The 6,277-nt window shown below is 53.3% G+C and overlaps 1 protein-coding gene across 4 annotated transcripts in view; it reads right to left on the bottom strand.

Moving 5' to 3' along the window:
- KLC2 (kinesin light chain 2) overlaps window positions 1-244 on the bottom strand; it is a 9,713-nt gene extending 9,469 nt beyond the window's left edge. For 2 of the 4 annotated variants that reach the window (XM_007461960.1, XM_007461957.1), the window contains exon 1: window positions 21-190. The gene's annotated coding sequence lies outside the window, so the exon portion shown is untranslated. Of the gene's footprint in view, window positions 1-20 lie in introns of all 4 variants that reach the window. The other 2 variants (XM_007461959.1, XM_007461958.1) reach the window with 2 other exon arrangements.
- Between the last annotated feature and the right edge of the window lie 6,033 nt (window positions 245-6,277).

Raw genomic sequence — 6,277 nt, forward strand, 5'->3', positions numbered from 1 at the left:
CCCGATCGGCCCGCGTGGACCTGCGTCTCCCTCTCGGGCCCGCCTCCCGCTCCAGCTCCGGCTCCCGCCCCGCTTCACCCCGACCAGCAGCAGTGAGCAGGTCCCACCGCCTCCATCCCGCCGGCCTTCCCAGCAGTCCCTGCGCCGCCTTAAAGGTGAAGCCTGTACCTTGGCGGCGTCGGAGGGGGCTAAACACTCGTCTCGGCCCGCTGGCTGCCTTAAAGGAGCACGCCGGCTGGGCCCACTCCAGGCAAGGGGAAGGGATCCGGGGGCGTGGCTCTCGGGGATGGGGCGTGGTCATTGAGGCGCCGGGCGTGGGCTTGCCCGAAGCTTAGGTTGATAGCGGCCACCTCCCACTCTCCTGCGGCCTCGGATTCCTCCGCTGTAACCCGCCCCGAGGCCACAGCGGTGTGGACAGCCTGGGGAGGATGTGCACAGCCTAGGGAAGATGTGCACCTGAACTTGCCCTGTACCGCTGCCAGAGAGGGCGGCGGAAGAAACTGGGGCCCAGGGAGAAGGCCCGGCCTCCTCAGAGTCCAGAAAGAGACAGTTGACATTTATTGACATTTCTTGAGGTAGTTGCCACTTTCAGAGCGCTTACTGTGTGCGGGGCGCTTGGATGCCTTAAGTGCGATGACACATTTAATGCTTGCAAAGACCGGATAAAGCGGGCACTGCTATTATCCCAACCTCGCGGATCTTACTTACCCCAGGCGCATTTGTCTCTAGAGAGTGGTTATGCCCCACCCAAATCCTTCGGAGCTGTCCTTGTCCCAGTAGGGGATTCTCGGCATCTTAGGGCTGCTTCTTGGGAGGAAGGGACGGAGGCTTCCGGGCGTGAGGGAGAAAAGGATGGCAAGGGGCAGTTGGGCATCGGCCGAAACAGACTCGTAACCCTGTGGGTGAGCACCACCACAGATTCTGTGGGCTGGATGATCAGGACAAGGTGATGATGACGTCATCTCCTCCCAGAGCCCTTCCCTGATTCCACACCCCCTATGCAGAGCAGCCCTCCAGCCCATTTCAAGCACACATTTAATTCTCTCTGTAGCATTTACTCCTTCTAACGTTTTCCTTGTCAGTTTCTGTCTCCTCCCTACAATGCAGGCCAAGATCTGCCTGTCTTGTTCACTCTCAGAGTAGCTCTTGGCTACTACATAGCAGCACTCAGTAAATGCTGGGTTTTTTTAAAAGGCAGAAGGGCGCACCTGTTGGCCCAGGTTTGGGGCTGGTGCTCTGCAGCCCTGGGTTGCTGGCTACCCTAGCTCTACCTGCACTGCTTCTAGGTCGACATCCCAGTGGGTAACAGCAGGATAACCACCCTGAGAGACAAAACCTGCCAAGCAAGGCCTGGCACTGGTATCCAGGGGCCTGGGGCGTTCCTCGTGAGTCAGGGTGGGTTCAGACTCAGACTGTACCCGGTTCAGTGTCCTTGTGGATGTGAGAATCCCCTCGGCATGATCTCTGACAGAGAGATGGTCCGGCACCCCGCCAGCTCAAGTATGTCCTATGACAGGGAGCCCACTACATTCTGCTGTGAGATGGCTCTAAAAGTTAGCAAGCTTTTCCTTAGCCCCCAAAGAACCTGCCCACAGTGCCTGCCCACACCAAACTGAAGCTCTGTCCTCAGGAAGGGCATTCTGCTCCCTTTTGCCAAAGCAGATATTTGGAGACAGTGACGGTGCCCCATACAGTGTTCCCCCTGCCTGGGCTGACAATCTGGGTCCCTTTACCCACTCCTGTGCAGTTTCTGACCCTTCCCCCTCCTGATTTCTCTTTTCTGGGTGTGGCTTAGCATGTCAGTCCAGACACTACTCCCAATGTGGTGCTCAGTCCAGGGCGCAGGGGTACAGACAGGAAGTGAACTGCACAGATCACAGAGGGAGAGTCCCCCCCTAAGGAGCACACCACCTGTCCACCATGAAGCTGAAAGTCAGGTTGACTTTGACAGCCACGGTACGGTGTCTGCTCAGGGTAAGCTTGTCAGCTAAAACCCTAGATTGCACGCATCCCACTTATATCCAGCCAGGTTCTTCTGCCGATTCTGTGCTTCTGCCAGTGATATTTTCCCAGGGATTTTTTTTTTTTTTTTTTTTTTTGTTTTTTTGCGGTACGCAGGCCTCTCACTGTTGTTGCCTCTCCCATTGCGGAGCACATTTTTTTTTTTTTTTTTTTTTTGGCTGCACCACACAGCATGTGGACTCTTAGTTCCCCCTGCCAGGGATCAAACTGCACCCCGTGCATTGGAAGCTCGGAGTCTTAACCACTGGAAGGCTAGGGAAGTCCCTCCCAGTGACTTTTTAAAGACAGTTGATACATTCACATGATGCAACATTCAAAAGGCATATACAAGTTACAGTGAGATGTAGCTCCTTCTCGCTGACCACCGTCCTCAGTCATGCAGCTGCCTTCCCCCAAAGCACCTGCTGTTACCAGTTTCTTGTGTCTGCCGACTACTTTGTTTGCCTCAGTCCAGAGCTTGTGTTTATCTTTGTTAGTTTCATCGAGTCAGTTTTCATCCAGGACCCTAAAGGTTGGAGTCTTTTGCATTCAAGGTCTTTAGCCTACACAGCGGCCCTATTTCCCACAGTTGCACTGGCTGCGGTGTGGTAAGCCTGCCTTTGTGCAAACAGACTCCATCATACCATGAATGCACGCCCAGCTCGCTGTCAAGTTCATGGGGAGGAAATGGAATCTGGAGCCCAGGGCACCTTTGCTGTTCTTAACAAGGCTAGGTTTCAGAACCTCTTGGGAAGGAACTTTGTTAGAAGGCTCTCCTAGAGATCAGGATTCAGTAGTGCCAGAGTGGGTCCTGGGCATCTCTTATTATTTTGAAACTTCAGCGGTGCCCGTGATGTGCTCCCTGGGTTGAAAGCCAATGCTTCACTGTCCTTGTTTTACGCGTACGGAAAGTGAGGCCCAAAGAAGGGAAGGCAGCTGCACAAGGTGACCGCTGTGTCCTTCTCCAGTCCAGAGTCCACGTCATTTTGTCCCAGTGTGTAAGGGACACTGACCCCATAGCGCAGAGGTCAAGAGGGCCGAGGTCACGTTGCTTGTTCACAGCCACACGAAGCACAGACGCACGCACCCTCAACACACAGCCTCGGGCAGGTTCACCCAGGGGCACTGAACGCCCATGTGCCACACTCACGCCGCCACGTTCATGGGTTTACAGGCCCACGTACATGCATGCACACCACACATACTCAGGCTCAAACACAAAGTCCATCTAATAAAGGAGCACATTCCTTTTATCACCTTTTTCCAGGTAAACGGAGAGAACATTTTTCAATCTCCCTTTATGAGTTTTGCTGGGTTCCTGTTCCAGCTTGTCTGCTAGCCTTAGGCTTCCGTGGTTTCTTTGTGGTTCTCTTTAGGCATCTGGCCCTGCTTCTCCCTGTGTGCCACGCAGAGGGAAGGCTGGGCCTTCCCTGCCGGGTTCTCAGGCTCTTATCTTGCTTTCAGTTCGTAACCTTGCATGTGTTCAATCTTTTTAGCTACTCGGCTTTTTATCTCGTCTCTGAGGATTACGCTGTGCTCTCCCAAGGGAAGGGACTGTTACTTCACCCTGCTCTGTTCCCCACTACCCGACCCCCCACCCCACAGCTGCTGGTCTGGTGCCAGGCTGCTGATGGGTGCTCAGTTAATGGAGAAGAAAGGAAGGAGTCCATGCCCGATGGTGATTCTTACGCCATTTTCCACGGAGCTCATCAGCTTGCCTCCGCCTGTCCCATGTCTGCAGAAGTTGTTCTCGCTACTTTCAACATTGTTTTCTCCCTGAAAATCACTCCCACTGCTCCCACCCCTTCCCCTTGGATCCTTGGAAGCACTGAAATCTGCTTTCTTAAGTCAACCTTTTCCCTTTGGCTAGCTTCCTGCCTTTTCTTTGAAGTGGGGGTGGGGGTGGGCGCTTTTCCCAAGCATATCATCCCCCTTGAATCATCAGCAGGTTGGGACGTCCCTGGCGGTCCAGCGGTTAAGACTCCGCGCTTCCACTGCAGGGGCCACGGGTTCGACCCCTGGTCGGGGCACTAACATCCTGCGTGCTGCATGGCACAGCCAAGAAAAAGAGAACCATGAGCAGGTTCACCCAGAAGCGCTCAAGATTGGAGGTTCCTTAAAGACCATGTCTCACGCAACCCCTCCTCCGTGACCATGACGGGCAGCTCACCACTTCCTGAGGAGCTGTTTCACCTTGAACACAAGGTGCCAGTTTTGGTTCTGGTTGCCAGTTTTTCTGCCACTGAGCTAAGAATCAAGTCTGCTCAGAGCTCCCCTGAGAGGCTTTTGGTTCCTGTCCTGGCAGCCACGGGGCAAATCTGCACTCTCTCTTCCTTGTGGCCTCCCAGCCAGACTGGAAGGGTCCGTGTCCTGCTTAGCGGGAGGGCACACAGGCTTTGGGGGCAGACTCAGCTGCGTCCAGAGCTGCGTTTCTCCGTTTGCTGGCCAGGGAGCTTTAGGCATGTGCTGCAACTTCATCCGTTTCCTCATCTGTAAAATGAGGTTCCTGATACCTGCCTTGTTGGGTCCTCAAGAGAACAGAATAAAGTAGCAGAGTTAAGACCTTAACATCACGCCCTCTACGTAACAGACACTATTACTAGAAGTTATTATCATTAGTATCATCAAGTTTACTATTTGACAGACCCTGTGCTAGTGTATGGAGAGTGGGGAGAAAATACACGAAATATAGGGCAGTCTCTGCTTAGGGTGTCGTTAGAAGGAAAACACATTCAGATTGAAAGTGAGGAACAAATGAGGCAGCAAATAGGCGAGTCTGAAGATAACGGGTGCTGAGATGTTTGGTGCTGCCAGGAGGTGCCCTGCATGGTCAGGACAGAGGGAGCTCAGCCCGGCCAGGACCCACCTCACCGTCTCCCTGAGATCGGCTCTTCCCCATGCTAAGGGTGCTCAAATCTCCATCCAGCCCGGAGAACTCCCCTGCACTCCATCCAGACCTACATGTTCAACTCCACCTCTGAATAGCACACGCCCACCTTGCCCTAAACCCACCATCTCCCACCCAACTCCTCCAGGGATGTTCCACCATTGGCCGGTTCACCCAGCAGACGGCCAGTGCCCATCCTTGACTCTCTCTCCTTCGACCCAGTTTTCTAACCAGCCACCTACACCTCGATTCTGCCCCTTAAATACGACTCAAGTCTCCATTTTCCTCCACCTCCTCTTCTACCCTTACCTTAGTCTATGTCTTCATCACATCTTTTCTAAATTGCTGCCACACCCTTCGAACTCCTCCGGTTTTCATTTTTCATTCTTATTTCCTCCAACATGTTGTAGCAAGGTGATCTTTCTAAATTCTATCATCTCAGGGACTTCCCTGATGGCACAGTGGTTAGGACTCTGCGCTCCCAATGCAGGGGGCCCGGGTTTGAACCCTGGTCAGGGAACTAGACCCCACAAGCATGCCGCAACTAAGAGTTTGCATGCCACAACTAAGGAGCCCGCCTGCCACAACTAAGGAGCCCGCCTGCCGCAACTAAGGAGCCCGCCTGCCGCAACTAGGGAGCTGGCGAGCCGCAACTAAGGAGCCCTCGAGCCACAGCTAAAGGAGCCTGCCTGCTGCAACTAAGACCCGGCGCAACCTAAATAAATAAAAATAAATAAATTCTGTCATCTCATTTTTCTGCCTAAAATCCTTTATTGGCTCCCACTGATCTCACGATAAATTACACAGTCCTTGCTCTGGCTCAGCGTAGTAACAATAATATCTACAAGGCTTCTCAGTGCTCTGGCCACTTCCTTTCTCTTCTGCCCCATCACTCACCATTGCTTTCAGCCCCACTAAAGCACATGTGAGTCTCAGAATAGGCCAGACTCTGTCTAATCTCTAGTTTTGCTATTTCCTGCACCAGAACACCTGTCATGTCGGTCGTCGTTTCCTTTGAGACATCTTCTTGTACACCCCTTCCCAGGCTGGCTTAGCTGCCCCTCCTGTGTGCTCCCAAGCAAACTTTCACGCTCTGTGGCAATTGTCTATTTGTCTCTCTCCCCTGCGAGGCTCAGAGTTTCCTTATAGGTATAGGTAAAGACTCAGCCCTAGATTCATCCGTGTGTCATCATACCTAGGACAGGAACTGGCCCACGGTAGGAACTTAATACATGTAGGACAGGTGGAGGGTTGGCAAGTTGGGATCTGAGCAGGGCCTCGAGAGATGGCCTGGAGTCCGATGACCTGGGTTAGAAATCTGGCTCCTTCTTGGCCACTCTGAGTGTGTCAGACAAGTGAATTTCCCCCTTGCTCATTCCTTTATCTGGC

The sequence above is a fragment of the Lipotes vexillifer genome, unplaced genomic scaffold, assembly GCF_000442215.2.
Source record: "Lipotes vexillifer unplaced genomic scaffold, Lipotes_vexillifer_v1.1 scaffold1129, whole genome shotgun sequence".
NCBI classification, from domain to species: Eukaryota; Metazoa; Chordata; class Mammalia; order Artiodactyla; family Lipotidae; genus Lipotes; species Lipotes vexillifer.